The sequence below is a fragment of the Panulirus ornatus genome, chromosome 45 (assembly GCF_036320965.1).
Source record: "Panulirus ornatus isolate Po-2019 chromosome 45, ASM3632096v1, whole genome shotgun sequence".
In the NCBI taxonomy this organism is placed as follows: Eukaryota; Metazoa; Arthropoda; class Malacostraca; order Decapoda; family Palinuridae; genus Panulirus; species Panulirus ornatus.
This window is the reverse complement of record NC_092268.1, coordinates 2,756,479-2,772,331: the sequence shown is the minus strand read 5'-3', so window position 1 is coordinate 2,772,331 and position 15,853 is coordinate 2,756,479. Positions and strand designations below refer to the sequence as shown.

The following is a 15,853-nucleotide window of genomic DNA, read 5'->3' as shown; positions in this document are numbered from 1 at the left end:
CGACTCTAGTGATATTTGATGTGACCTTACGACTCCAGTGATGTTTGATGTGACCTTATGACTCTAGTGATGTGTATGATGTGACCTTATGACTCTAGTGATGTGTTTGATGTGACCTTATGACCAATAATGTGCTTAATGTGACCTTGTGACATGTGATGAGATTTTATGAATCTAGTGATATCTCTGACGAGGTCGTATAACCAGGTGATGTTTATCCTGTGACCTTATGACTCAGGTGATGTTTATCATGTGACCTTATGACTCAGGTGATGTTTATCATGTGACCTTATGACTCAGGTGATGTTTATCATGTGACCTTATGACTCAGGTGATGTTTATCATGTGACCTTATGACTCAGGTGATGTTTATCATGTGACCTTATGACTCAGGTGATGTTTATCATGTGACCTTATGACTCAGATGATGTTTATCTTGTGACCTTATGACTCAGGTGATGTTTATCATGTGACCTTATGACTCAGGTGATGTATATTATGTGATTTCATCATAGTGATATTTGTGACGACCTTATAGTACTGATATTGATGTGTGACATTACATGGGAATGGCAGTAACGTTTGATGTATGTAGTTACAATAATGCTGGGTTGGGAGCCATATGTATCATGTTTAGGCAAATATGGGCATGACTTTATACGTCCTAGGAAACAAGTCAGGTAGGTATGGCTGAGAGGAAGCATTAACAATTCACTACAAAGTCCATCAAGGAGACTCCACTCTACCTACACACACACACACACACACACACACACACACACACACACACACACACATACATACACACACACACACACACATACACACACACACACACACACACACACACACACACACACACACACACACACATGGTGGTTTTATTTGTTCAGTGACTTTATTTAGGAGGGATAACTGTGTCTACGTGTACTTACTGTATATAATACCAATAGGTAAAGTGAGACAATACATTTTCGTTTTTGAAGGCTGGATGTTCAAGAAGACGGGACCTTAATGTGAGGTATGATGATGTCATGAGGTAGTAAGTTGACCTCGGCTAACATGAGGAGAGACATGAGTGGTAACATTGTGATGATGGTGTGTGTGTGTGTGTGTGTGTGACCAATGATGGCGAAGTTAATGTGTTGAACATGATAGTGGGTCAGCCCACCATACATGTAGCCCACACCTGGTGTAGGCGGTCCACACCATGTGTAGGCGGGCCACACCTGGTGTACGCGGGCCACACCAGTTGTAGGCGGGCCACACCAGGTGTAGGCGGGCCACACCAGGTGTAGGCGGGCCACACCAGGTGTAGGCGGGCCACACCTGGTGTAGGCGGTCCACACCAGGTGTAGGCGGGCCACACCTGGTGTACGCGGGCCACACCAGCTGTAGGCGGGCCACACCAGGTGTATGCGGGCCACATCTGGTGTAGGCGGGCCACACCAGCTGTAGGCGGGCCACACCAGGTGTATGCGGGCCACATCTGGTGTACGCGGGCCACACCAGGTGTAGGCGGGCCACACCAGGTGTAGGCGGGCCACACCAGGTGTATGCGGGCCACACCAGCTGTAGGCGGGCCACACCAGGTGTATGCGGGCCACATCTGGTGTAGGCGGGCCATACCATATGTAGGCGGGCCACACCTGGTGTAGGCGGGCCACACCAGGTGTAGGCGGGCCACACCAGCTGTAGGCGGGCCACAGCAGGTGTAGGCGGGCCACACCAGGTGTAGGCAGGCCACAACATCTATCAGCCATTTGCGACAATAAAACGATATATCTATTATAGTTGAGTTAGCGCTATAAGAACACAGTTTTCTCTGGGAAGGTTTCTGTAATGACGTCACGGCTGCTTGGTGGATGGTACACACATAACCAGCGACGACTGGCGTCTCCTGGAAAATCTTGTGTTTTCGGATGGTAATTAAGTGCTTAGAGGTAAGAAAAAATGACGTTGTAATGAGTATGAGTTGTTATTGAGTATAATTAGTGTTATTTAATAGGTTACGGTTATAATAGAGCGTAGGGCAGAGGGTAAAGTGGATGGGGTTTGGGGGATGGTAGTGATCGGGAGGCAAATGGTGGATTGTGGTTTCGGCGTCGGGAGAAAATGGTTCTATTTATGTATTTTACATTTTATTGTAGTGAAAATAGATAAGGGTTGTGGCGTTTGGTGTATTTGTGTTTTGTTTTTAGAAGGCAATGGGTCAGGAGTGAGTTGTGTGCGTTATGGGGGTTACGTTTTCCCAGATCTTCAACGAGTAATGAACACTTTAAGTCGAGTTATTTATTTAATGGTGGAATTTCCATCATGTGCATGTTGCAGGTGATGTAGTAATTGGTTTTTAAATGTATTGTTCTTTTAATAGCCAGTTTGTGGCATGTGAGATGGTAATATGTAGGCCAGAAGCTGTATGTAGGAAATGTACATATTTCTTGTGGGGAAGGTGTTTGGGGTTACGTTTTCCCTGATCTTCAACGAGTAATGAGTACTTTGAGTCGAGTTATATATTTAAAGGTGGAATTTCCATCATGGGAAATATTTATAATGGAATAATTGTTTTTTTTTATGTTTTTTTTTATTTTGATTGAGTTTGTGGTATGTAATAGGGTAATATGTAGGTCAGAGGCTGTATGTAGGAAATGTACATATTTGTAGTGAGGAAGGTGATAGGATCAGGGATGTAAAAAATCTATAATAGCTTATTAGTTGTATAGTAGGTGTATTACATTGGTAATATTATGTTGAATGAGTGAATGATGTCAAAAATGTATGAAGTACTGGAAGTGGGTCTTTTTAAGATGATAATGTTGCGCATAAGATTTATTATCAGTAATTAATTTAGATGTATATAGGAAGTGATTTTCAGTGGTATTGTGGTGTGTTTTTGAGAGTATTAACAGATGGAGAAAGTATATGGAAGTGTTAATTGCTGTGAAAGATCCGAGTGATGGGTGATATTAGTGAGGGCTGTGTAAAATATGGGTCAAGATTTGGTTTGTGATGTAAAATTAGGTGAAATATATGTATTGAATGAAGATGAGCTTTTGAAGTTTGACCTAAGTTAACGTTCATGGTGACAAGTGCCAAAATTGACATGTTTAATAAGATTTATTATCAGTAATTAATTTAGATGTGTAGAGGAAGTGATTTTCAGTGGTATTGTGGTGTGTTTTTGAGAGTATTAACAGATGGAGAAAGTATATGGAAGTGTTAATTGTTGTGAAAGATCCGAGTGATGGGTGATATTAGTGAGGGCTGTGTAAAATATGGGTCAAGATTTGGTTTGTGATGTAAAATTAGGTGAAATATATGTATTGAATGAAGATGAGCTTTTGAAGTTTGACCTAAGTTAACGTTCATGGTGACAAGTGCCAAAATTGACATGTTTAATAAGATTTATTATCAGTAATTGATTTAGATGTGTAGAGGAAGTGATTTTCAGTGGTATTGTGGTGTGTTTTTGAGAGTATTAACAGATGGAGAAAGTATATGGAAGTGTTAATTGTTGTGAAAGATCCGAGTGATGGGTGATATTAGTGAGGGCTGTGTAAAATATGGGTCAAGATTTGGTTTGTGATGTAAAATTAGGTGAAATATATGTATTGAATGAAGATGAGCTTTTGAAGTTTGACCTAAGTTAACGTTCATGGTGACAAGTGCCAAAATTGACATGTTTGATAAGATTTATTATCAGTAATTGATTTAGATGTGTAGAGGAAGTGATTTTCAGTGGTATTGTGGTGTGTTTTTGAGAGAATTAACAGATGGAGAAAGTATATGGAAGTGTTAATTGTTGTGAAAGATCCGAGTGATGGGTGATATTAGTGAGGGTTGTGTAAAATATGGGTCAAGATTTGGTTTGTGATGTAAAATTAGGTAAAATATTTGTATTGAATGAAGATGAGCTTTTGAAATTTGACCTAAGTTAACGTTCGTGGTGACAAGTGCCAAAATTGACATGTTTAATGATTTTATATTTATTTATTATACTTTGTCGCTGTCTCCCGCATTAGCGAGGTAGCGCACAGAAACTTATGAAAGAATGGCCCAACCCACCCACATACACATGTATATACATACACATCCACACACGTACATACACATACCTATACATCTCAACATATATATATATATATATATATATATATATATATATATATATATATATATATTTTTTCTTTTTGCCGCTGTCTCCCGCGTTTGCGAGGTAGCGCAAGGAAACAGACGAAAGAAATGGCCCAACCCACCCCATACACATGCATATACATACGTCCACACACGCAAATATACATACCTACACAGCTTTCCATGGTTTACCCCAGACGCTTCACATGCCCTGATTCAATCCACTGACAGCACGTCAACCCTGGTATACCACATCGCTCCAATTCACTCTATTCCTTGCCCTCCTTTCACCCTCCTGCATGTTCAGGCCCCAATCCCACAAAATCTTTTTCACTCCATCTTTCCACCTCCAATTTGGTCTCCCTCTTCTCCTCGTTCCCTCCACCTCCGACACATATATCCTCTTGTTCAACCTTTCCTCACTCATTCTCTCCATGTGCCCAAATCATTTCAAAACACCCTCTTCTGCTCTCTCAACCACGCTCTTTTTATTTCCACACATCTCTCTTACCCTTACGTTACTTACTCGATCAAACCACCTCACACCACACATTGTCCTCAAACATCTCATTTCCAGCATATCCATCCTCCTGCGCACCACTCTATCCATAGCCCACGCCTCGCAACCATAGAACATTGTTGGAACCACTATTCCTTCAAACATACCCATTTTTGCTTTCCGAGATAATGTTTTCGACTTCCAAACATTCTTCAAGGCTCCCAGAATTTTCGCCCCCTCTCCCACCCTATGATCCACTTCCGCTTCCATGGTTCCATCCGCTACCAGATCCACTCCCAGATATCTAAAACACTTTACTTCCTCCAGTTTTTCTCCATTCAAACTCACCTCCCAATTGACTTGACCCTCAACCCTACTGTACCTAATAACCTTGCTCTTATTCACATTTACTCTTAACTTTCTTCTTTCACACACTTTACCAAACTCAGTCACCAGCTTCTGCAGTTTCTCACATGAATCAGCCACCAGTGCTGTATCATCAGCGAACAACAACTGACTCACTTCCCAAGCTCTCTCATCCCCAACAGACTTCATACTTGCCCCTCTTTCCAAAACTCTTGCATTCACCTCCCTAACAACCCCATCCATAAACAAATTAAACAACCATGGAGACATCACACACCCCTGCCGCAAACCTACATTCACTGAGAACCAATCACTTTCCTCTCTTCCTACACGTACACATGCCTTACATCCTCGATAAAAACCTTTCACTGCTTCTAACAACTTGCCTCCCACACCATATATTCTTAATACCTTCCACAGAGCATCTCTATCAACTCTATCATATGCCTTCTCCAGATCCATAAATGCTACATACAAATCCATTTGCTTTTCTAAATATTTCTCACATACATTCTTCAAAGCAAACACCTGATCCACACATCCTCTACCACTTCTGAAACCACACTGCTCTTCCCCAATCTGATGCTCTGTACATGCCTTCACCCTCTCAATCAATACCCTCCCATATAATTTACCAGGAATACTCAACAAACTTATACCTCTGTAATTTGAGCACTCACTCTTATCCCCTTTGCCTTTGTACAATGGCACTATGCACGCATTCCGCCAATCCTCAGGCACCTCACCATGAGTCATACATACATTAAATAACCTTACCAAGATTTATTATCAGTAATTAATTTAGATGTGTAGAGGAAGTGATTTTCAGTGGTATTGTGGTGTGTTTTTGAGAGTATTAACAGATGGAGAAAGTATATGGAAGTGTTAATTGTTGTGAAAGATCCGAGTGATGGGTGATATTAGTGAGGGCTGTGTAAAATATGGGTCAAGATTTGGTTTGTGATGTAAAATTAGGTGAAATATATGTATTGAATGAAGATGAGCTTTTGAAGTTTGACCTAAGTTAACGTTCATGGTGACAAGTGCCAATATTGACATGTTTAATAAGATTTATTATCAGTAATTGATTTAGATGTGTAGAGGAAGTGATTTTCAGTGGTATTGTGGTGTGTTTTTGAGAGTATTAACAGATGGAGAAAGTATATGGAAGTGTTAATTGTTGTGAAAGATCCGAGTGATGGGTGATATTAGTGAGGGCTGTGTAAAATATGGGTCAAGATTTGGTTTGTGATGTAAAATTAGGTGAAATATATGTATTGAATGAAGATGAGCTTTTGAAGTTTGACCTAAGTTAACGTTCATGGTGACAAGTGCCAAAATTGACATGTTTAATAAGATTTATTATCAGTAATTGATTTAGATGTGTAGAGGAAGTGATTTTCAGTGGTATTGTGGTGTGTTTTTGAGAGAATTAACAGATGGAGAAAGTATATGGAAGTGTTAATTGTTGTGAAAGATCCGAGTGATGGGTGATATTAGTGAGGGTTGTGTAAAATATGGGTCAAGATTTGGTTTGTGATGTAAAATTAGGTAAAATATTTGTATTGAATGAAGATGAGCTTTTGAAATTTGACCTAAGTTAACGTTCGTGGTGACAAGTGCCAAAATTGACATGTTTAATGATTTTATATTTATTTATTATACTTTGTCGCTGTCTCCCGCATTAGCGAGGTAGCGCACGGAAACTTATGAAAGAATGGCCCAACCCACCCACATACACATGTATATACATACACATCCACACACGTACATACACATACCTATACATCTCAACATATATATATATATATATATATATATATATATATATATATATATATATATATATATATGTATATATATATATATATATATATATATATTTTTCTTTTTGCCGCTGTCTCCCGCATTTGCGAGGTAGCGCAAGGAAACAGACGAAAGAAATGGCCCAACCCACCCCATACACATGCATATACATACGTCCACACACGCAAATATACATACCTACACAGCTTTCCATGGTTTACCCCAGACGCTTCACATGCCCTGATTCAATCCACTGACAGCACGTCAACCCTGGTATACCACATCGCTCCAATTCACTCTATTCCTTGCCCTCCTTTCACCCTCCTGCATGTTCAGGCCCCAATCCCACAAAATCTTTTTCACTCCATCTTTCCACCTCCAATTTGGTCTCCCTCTTCTCCTCGTTCCCTCCACCTCCGACACATATATCCTCTTGTTCAACCTTTCCTCACTCATTCTCTCCATGTGCCCAAATCATTTCAAAACACCCTCTTCTGCTCTCTCAACCACGCTCTTTTTATTTCCACACATCTCTCTTACCCTTACGTTACTTACTCGATCAAACCACCTCACACCACACATTGTCCTCAAACATCTCATTTCCAGCATATCCATCCTCCTGCGCACCACTCTATCCATAGCCCACGCCTCGCAACCATAGAACATTGTTGGAACCACTATTCCTTCAAACATACCCATTTTTGCTTTCCGAGATAATGTTTTCGACTTCCAAACATTCTTCAAGGCTCCCAGAATTTTCGCCCCCTCTCCCACCCTATGATCCACTTCCGCTTCCATGGTTCCATCCGCTACCAGATCCACTCCCAGATATCTAAAACACTTTACTTCCTCCAGTTTTTCTCCATTCAAACTCACCTCCCAATTGACTTGACCCTCAACCCTACTGTACCTAATAACCTTGCTCTTATTCACATTTACTCTTAACTTTCTTCTTTCACACACTTTACCAAACTCAGTCACCAGCTTCTGCAGTTTCTCACATGAATCAGCCACCAGTGCTGTATCATCAGCGAACAACAACTGACTCACTTCCCAAGCTCTCTCATCCCCAACAGACTTCATACTTGCCCCTCTTTCCAAAACTCTTGCATTCACCTCCCTAACAACCCCATCCATAAACAAATTAAACAACCATGGAGACATCACACACCCCTGCCGCAAACCTACATTCACTGAGAACCAATCACTTTCCTCTCTTCCTACACGTACACATGCCTTACATCCTCGATAAAAACCTTTCACTGCTTCTAACAACTTGCCTCCCACACCATATATTCTTAATACCTTCCACAGAGCATCTCTATCAACTCTATCATATGCCTTCTCCAGATCCATAAATGCTACATACAAATCCATTTGCTTTTCTAAATATTTCTCACATACATTCTTCAAAGCAAACACCTGATCCACACATCCTCTACCACTTCTGAAACCACACTGCTCTTCCCCAATCTGATGCTCTGTACATGCCTTCACCCTCTCAATCAATACCCTCCCATATAATTTACCAGGAATACTCAACAAACTTATACCTCTGTAATTTGAGCACTCACTCTTATCCCCTTTGCCTTTGTACAATGGCACTATGCACGCATTCCGCCAATCCTCAGGCACCTCACCATGAGTCATACATACATTAAATAACCTTACCAAGATTTATTATCAGTAATTAATTTAGATGTGTAGAGGAAGTGATTTTCAGTGGTATTGTGGTGTGTTTTTGAGAGTATTAACAGATGGAGAAAGTATATGGAAGTGTTAATTGTTGTGAAAGATCCGAGTGATGGGTGATATTAGTGAGGGCTGTGTAAAATATGGGTCAAGATTTGGTTTGTGATGTAAAATTAGGTGAAATATATGTATTGAATGAAGATGAGCTTTTGAAGTTTGACCTAAGTTAACGTTCATGGTGACAAGTGCCAAAATTGACATGTTTAATAAGATTTATTATCAGTAATTAATTTAGATGTGTAGAGGAAGTGATTTTCATTGGTATTGTGGTGTGTTTTTGAGAGTATTAACAGATGGAGAAAGTATATGGAAGTGTTAATTGTTGTGAAAGATCCGAGTGATGGGTGATATTAGTGAGGGCTGTGTAAAATATGGGTCAAGATTTTGCTTTGTGATGTAAAATTAGGTAAAATATATGTATTGAATGAAGATGAGCTTTTGAAATTTGACCTAAGTTAACGTTCATGGTGACAAGTGCCAAAATTGACATGTTTAATAAGATTTATTATCAGTAATTGATTTAGATGTGTAGAGGAAGTGATTTTCAGTGGTATTGTGGTGTGTTTTTGAGAGAATTAACAGATGGAGAAAGTATATGGAAGTGTTAATTGTTGTGAAAGATCCGAGTGATGGGTGATATTAGTGAGGGTTGTGTAAAATATGGGTCAAGATTTGGTTTGTGATGTAGAATTAGGTAAAATATTTGTATTGAATGAAGATGAGCTTTTGAAATTTGACCTAAGTTAACGTTCGTGGTGACAAGTGCCAAAATTGACATGTTTAATGATTTTATATTTATTTATTATACTTTGTCGCTGTCTCCCGCATTAGCGAGGTAGCGCACGGAAACTTATGAAAGAATGGCCCAACCCACCCACATACACATGTATATACATACACATCCACACACGCACATACACATACCTATACATCTCAACATATATATATATATATATATATATATATATATATATATATATATATATATATATATATATATTTTTCTTTTTGCCGCTGTCTCCCGCGTTTGCGAGGTAGCGCAAGGAAACAGATGAAAGAAATGGCCCAACCCACCCCATACACATGCATATACATACGTCCACACACGCAAATATACATACCTACACAGCTTTCCATGGTTTACCCCAGACGCTTCACATGCCCTGATTCAATCCACTGACAGCACGTCAACCCTGGTATACCACATCGCTCCAATTCACTCTATTCCTTGCCCTCCTTTCACCCTCCTGCATGTTCAGGCCCCGATCCCACAAAATCTTTTTCACTCCATCTTTCCACCTCCAATTTGGTCTCCCTCTTCTCCTCGTTCCCTCCACCTCCGACACATGTATCCTCTTGTTCAACCTTTCCTCACTCATTCTCTCCATGTGCCCAAATCATTTCAAAACACCCTCTTCTGCTCTCTCAACCACGCTCTTTTTATTTCCACACATCTCTCTTACCCTTACGTTACTTACTCGATCAAACCACCTCACACCACACATTGTCCTCAAACATCTCATTTCCAGCATATCCATCCTCCTGCGCACCACTCTATCCATAGCCCACGCCTCGCAACCATAGAACATTGTTGGAACCACTATTCCTTCAAACATACCCATTTTTGCTTTCCGAGATAATGTTTTCGACTTCCAAACATTCTTCAAGGCTCCCAGAATTTTCGCCCCCTCTCCCACCCTATGATCCACTTCCGCTTCCATGGTTCCATCCGCTACCAGATCCACTCCCAGATATCTAAAACACTTTACTTCCTCCAGTTTTTCTCCATTCAAACTCACCTCCCAATTGACTTGACCCTCAACCCTACTGTACCTAATAACCTTGCTCTTATTCACATTTACTCTTAACTTCCTTCTTTCACACACTTTACCAAACTCAGTCACCAGCTTCTGCAGTTTCTCACATGAATCAGCCACCAGTGCTGTATCATCAGTGAACAACAACTGACTCACTTCCCAAGCTCTCTCATCCCCAACAGACTTCATACTTGCCCCTCTTTCCAAAACTCTTGCATTCACCTCCCTAACAACCCCATCCATAAACAAATTAAACAACCATGGAGACATCACACACCCCTGCCGCAAACCTACATTCACTGAGAACCAATCACTTTCCTCTCTTCCTACACGTACACATGCCTTACATCCTCGATAAAAACTTTTCACTGCTTCTAACAACTTGCCTCCCACACCATATATTCTTAATACCTTCCACAGAGCATCTCTATCAACTCTATCATATGCCTTCTCCAGATCCATAAATGCTACATACAAATCCATTTGCTTTTCTAAATATTTCTCACATACATTCTTCAAAGCAAACACCTGATCCACACATCCTCTACCACTTCTGAAACCACACTGCTCTTCCCCAATCTGATGCTCTGTACATGCCTTCACCCTCTCAATCAATACCCTCCCATATAATTTACCAGGAATACTCAACAAACTTATACCTCTGTAATTTGAGCACTCACTCTTATCCCCTTTGCCTTTGTACAATGGCACTATGCACGCATTCCGCCAATCCTCAGGCACCTCACCATGAGTCATACATACATTAAATAACCTTACCAACCAGTCAACAATACAGTCACCCCCTTTTTTAATAAATTCCACTGCAATACCATCCAAACCTGCTGCCTTGCCGGCTTTCATCTTCCGCAAAGCATTTACTACCTCTTCTCTGTTTACCAAATCATGTTTAATGAATGTTTATATATATTATATTATTATTATTTTGCTTTGTCGCTGTCTCCTGCATTTGCGAGGTAGCGCAAGGAAACAGATGAAAGAATGGCCCAACCCACCCACATACACATGTATATACATACACATCCACACACGCAAATATACATACCTCTACATCCCAACGTATACATGTATATACACACACAGACATATACATATATACACATGTACATACTTCATACTGTCTGCCTTTATTCATTTCCATCGCCACCTCGCCACACATAATAACAACCCCCTCCCCCCTCGTGTGTGAAGTAGTGCTAGGAAAGACCACATAGGCCCCATTCGTTCACACTCAGTCTCTAGCTGTCACTGAAACCACAGCTCCCTTTCCACATCCAGGCCCCACAGAACTTTCCATGGTTTATCCCAGACGCTTCACATGCCCTGGTTCAATCCACTGACAGCACATCGGCCCCGGTATACCACATCGTTCCAATTCACTCTTATTCCTTGCACGCCTTTCACCCTCCTGCATGCTCAGGCCCCAATCACACAAAATCTTTTTTACTCCATCTTTCCACCTCCAATTTGGTCTCCCACTTCTCCTCGTTCCCTCCACCTCTGACACATTATCCTCTTGGTCAATCTTTCCTCACTCATTCTCTCCATGTGACCAAACCATTTCAAAACACCCTCTTCTGCTCTCTCAACCACACTTTTTATTTCCACACATCCCTCTTACCCTTACATTACTTACTTGATCAAACCACCTCTCCACATATTGTCCTTAAACATCTCATTTCCAGCACATCCACCCTCCTGCGCACAACTCTTATCCATAGCCCATGCCTCGCAACCATACAACATTGTTGGAACCACTATTCCTTCAAACATACCCATTTTTGATTTCCGAGATAATGTTTTCGACTTCCACACACTCTTCAGTGCTCCCAGAATTTTCGCCCCCTCCCCCACCCTATGATTCACTTCCGCTTCCATGGTTCCATCCGCTGCCAAATCCACTCCCAGATATCTAAAACACTTCTCTTCCTCCACTTTTTCTCCATTCAAACTTACCTCCCAATTGACTTGACCCTCAACCCTACTGTACCTAATAACCTTGCTCTTATTCACATTTACTCTCAACTTTCTTCTCTCACACACTTTACCAAACTCAGTCACCAGCTTCTGCTGTTTCTCACATGAATCTGCCACCAGCGCTGTATCATCAGCGAACAACAACTGACTCACTTCCCACGCTCTCTCATCCACCACAGACAGCATACTTGCCCCTCTTTCCAAAACTCTTGCATTCACCTCCCTAACAACCCAATCCATAAACAAATTAAACAACCATGGAGACATCACACATCCCTGCCGCTTTATAGATTCAAGAAAAGTTATTGAAACTTGACAAGAGTTCACATAGCTGTTGAAATATGATTATGAGTGTAGTAGGAATAATTTTAATTGCCATTTTGACATTATATATTGCAGTAGAAGATGGATTAACTGAGGTAGGCTATGTGAAAATGTATGTGCCTGGTTAGTGTTTTTGAATCAATAATTATTTCCTTTTGTTAATGTTATAAGTTACTGACTTTGAATGTAGTTAAAATGTATTTAGGAATGTGTATTGAAGGAGGAGGTAAGAATGTATGAACTGCAATATTTGCCTGTGTTAGATTTAAAATTTACCAAGTATCACATAAAGAAATTATTATTTTACGTGGTTTGTTGATTTTTTTTTTTCCCGCTGTCTCCCTGCGTTTGCGAGGTAGCACAAGGAAACAGACGAAAGAAATGGCCCAACCCACCCCCATACACATGTATATACATATGTCCACACACAAATATACATACATACACAGCTTTCCATGGTTTCCCCCAGACGCTTCACGTGCCCTGGTTCAATCCACTGACAGCACGTCAACCCCGGTATACCACGTCGATCCAGTTCACTCTATTCCTTGCCCGCCTTTCACCCTCCTGCATGTTCAGGCCCCGATCACTCAAAATCTTTTTCACTCCATCTTTCCACCTCCAATTTGGTCTCCCACTTCTCGTTCCCTCCACCTCCGACACATATATCCTCTTGGTCAATCTTTCCTCACTCATTCTCTCCATGTGCCCAAACCATTTCAAAACACCCTCTTCTGCTCTCTCAACCACGCTCTTTTTATTTCCACACATCTCTCTTACCCTTACATTACTTACTCGATCAAACCACCTCACACCACACATTGTCCTCAAACATCTCATTTCCAGCACATCCACCCTCCTGCGCACAACTCTATCCATAGCCCACACCTCGCAACCATACAACATTGTTGGAACCACTATTCCTTCAAACATACCCATTTTTGCTTTCCGAGATAATGTTCTCGACTTCCACACATTCTTCAAGGCTCCCAGGATTCTCGCCCCCTCCCCACCCTATGATTCACTTCCGCTTCCATGGTTCCATCCACTGCTAGATCCACTCCCAGATATCTAAAACACTTTACTTCCTCCAGTTTTTCTCCATTCGAACTTACCTCCCAATTGACTTGACCCTCAACCCTACTGTACCTAATAATTAACCTTGCTCTTATTCACATTTACTCTTAACTTTCTTCTTTCACACACTTTACCAAACTCAGTCACCAGCTTCTGCAGTTTCTCACATGAATCAGCCACCAGCGCTGTATCATCAGCGAACAACAACTGACTCACTTCCCAAGCTCTCTCATCCACAACAGACTTCATACTTGCCCTCTTTCCAAAACTCTTGCATTCACGTCCCTAACAACCCCATCCATAAACAAATTAAACAACCCTGGAGACATCACACACCCCTGCCGCAAACCTATATTCACTGAGAACCAATCACTTTCCTCTCTTCCTTCATGTACACATGCCTTACATCCTCGATAAAAACTTTTCACTGCTTCTAACAACTTGCTTCCCACACCATATATTCCTAATACCTTCCTCAGAGCATCTCTATCAACTCTATCATATGCCTTCTCCAGATCCATAAATGCTACATACAAATCCATTTGCTTTTCTAAGTATTTCTCACATACATTCTTCAAAGCAAACACCTGATCCACACATCCTCTACCACTTCTGAAACCACACTGCTCTTCCCCAATCTGATGCTCTGTACATGCCTTCACCCTCTCAATCAATACCCTCCCATATAATTTACCAGGAATACTCAACAAACTTATACCTCTGTAATTTGAGCACTCACTCTTATCCCCTTTGCCTTTGTACAAAGGCACTATGCACGCATTCCGGCAGTCCTCAGGCACCTCACCATGAGTCATACATACATTAAATAACCTTACCAACCAGTCAACAATACAGTCACCCCCTTTTTTAATAAATTCCACTGCAATACCATCCAAACCTGCTGCTTTGCTGGCTTTCATCTTCCGCAAAGCTTTTACTACCTCTTCTCTGTTTACCAAATCATTTCCCCTAACCCTCTCACTTTGCACACCACCTCGACCAAAACACCCTATATCTTCCACTCTATCATCAAACACATTCAACAAACCTTCAAAATACTTGCTCCATCTCCTTCTCACATCACCACTACTTGTTATCACCTCCCCATTTGCGCCCTTCACTGAAGTTCCCATTTGCTTCCTTGTCTTACGCACTTTATTTACCTCCTTCCAGAACATCTTTTTATTCTCCCTAAAATTTAATGATACTCTCTTATCCCAACTCTCATTTACCCTCTTTTTCACCTCTTGCACCTTTCTCTTGACCTCCTGTCTGTTTCTTTTATACATCTCCCACTCAATTGCATTTTTTCCATGCAAAAATTGTCCAAATGCCTCTCTCTTCTCTTTCACTAATAATCTTACTTCTTCATCCCACCACTCACTACCCTTTCTAATCAACCCACCTCCCATTCTTCTCATGCCACAAGCATCTTTTGCGCAATCTATCACTGATTCCCTAAATGCATTCTATTCCTCCCCCACTCCCCTTACTTCCATTGTTCTCACCTTTTTCCATTCTGTACTCAGTCTCTCCTGGTACTTCCTCACACAAGTCTCCTTCCCAAGCTCACTTACTCTCACCACCCTCTTCACCCCAACATTCACTCTTCTTTTCTGAAAACCCATACAAATCTTCACCTTAGCCTCCACTAGATAATGATCAGACATCCCTCCAGTTGCACCTCTCAGCACATTAACATCCAAAAGTCTCTCTTTCGCGCGCCTGTCAGTTAACACGTAATGAATAACGCTCTCTTGCCATCTCTCCTACTTACATACGTATACTTATGTATATTTCGCTTTTTAAACCAGGTATTCCCAATCACCAGTCCTTTTTCAGCACATAAATCTACAAGCTCTTCACCATTTCCATTTACAACACTGAACACTCCATGTATACCAATTATTCCCTCAACTGCCACATTACTCACCTTTGCATTCAAATCACCCATCACTATAACCCGGTCTCGTGCATCAAAACCACTAACACACTCATTCAGCTGCTCCCAAAACACTTGCCTCTCATGATCTTTCTTCCCATGCCCAGGTGCATATGCACCAATAATCACCCATCTCTCTCC

At 41.1% G+C, this 15,853-nt stretch overlaps 1 protein-coding gene across 20 annotated transcripts in view; it reads left to right on the top strand.

The window, feature by feature from the left end:
• The window catches only part of LOC139762984 (uncharacterized), a 326,805-nt gene that overhangs the window by 20,548 nt on the left and 290,404 nt on the right, over window positions 1-15,853 (top strand). For 11 of the 20 annotated variants that reach the window (XM_071688489.1, XM_071688485.1, XM_071688498.1 and 8 more), the window contains exon 1: window positions 1,828-1,943. The exons of 3 other annotated variants lie outside the window; for them this stretch is intronic. The gene's annotated coding sequence lies outside the window, so the exon portion shown is untranslated. Of the gene's footprint in view, window positions 1-1,827; window positions 1,944-15,853 lie in introns of those variants that run through there. 6 more of the 20 variants (XM_071688503.1, XM_071688508.1, XM_071688507.1 and 3 more) reach the window with 1 other exon arrangement.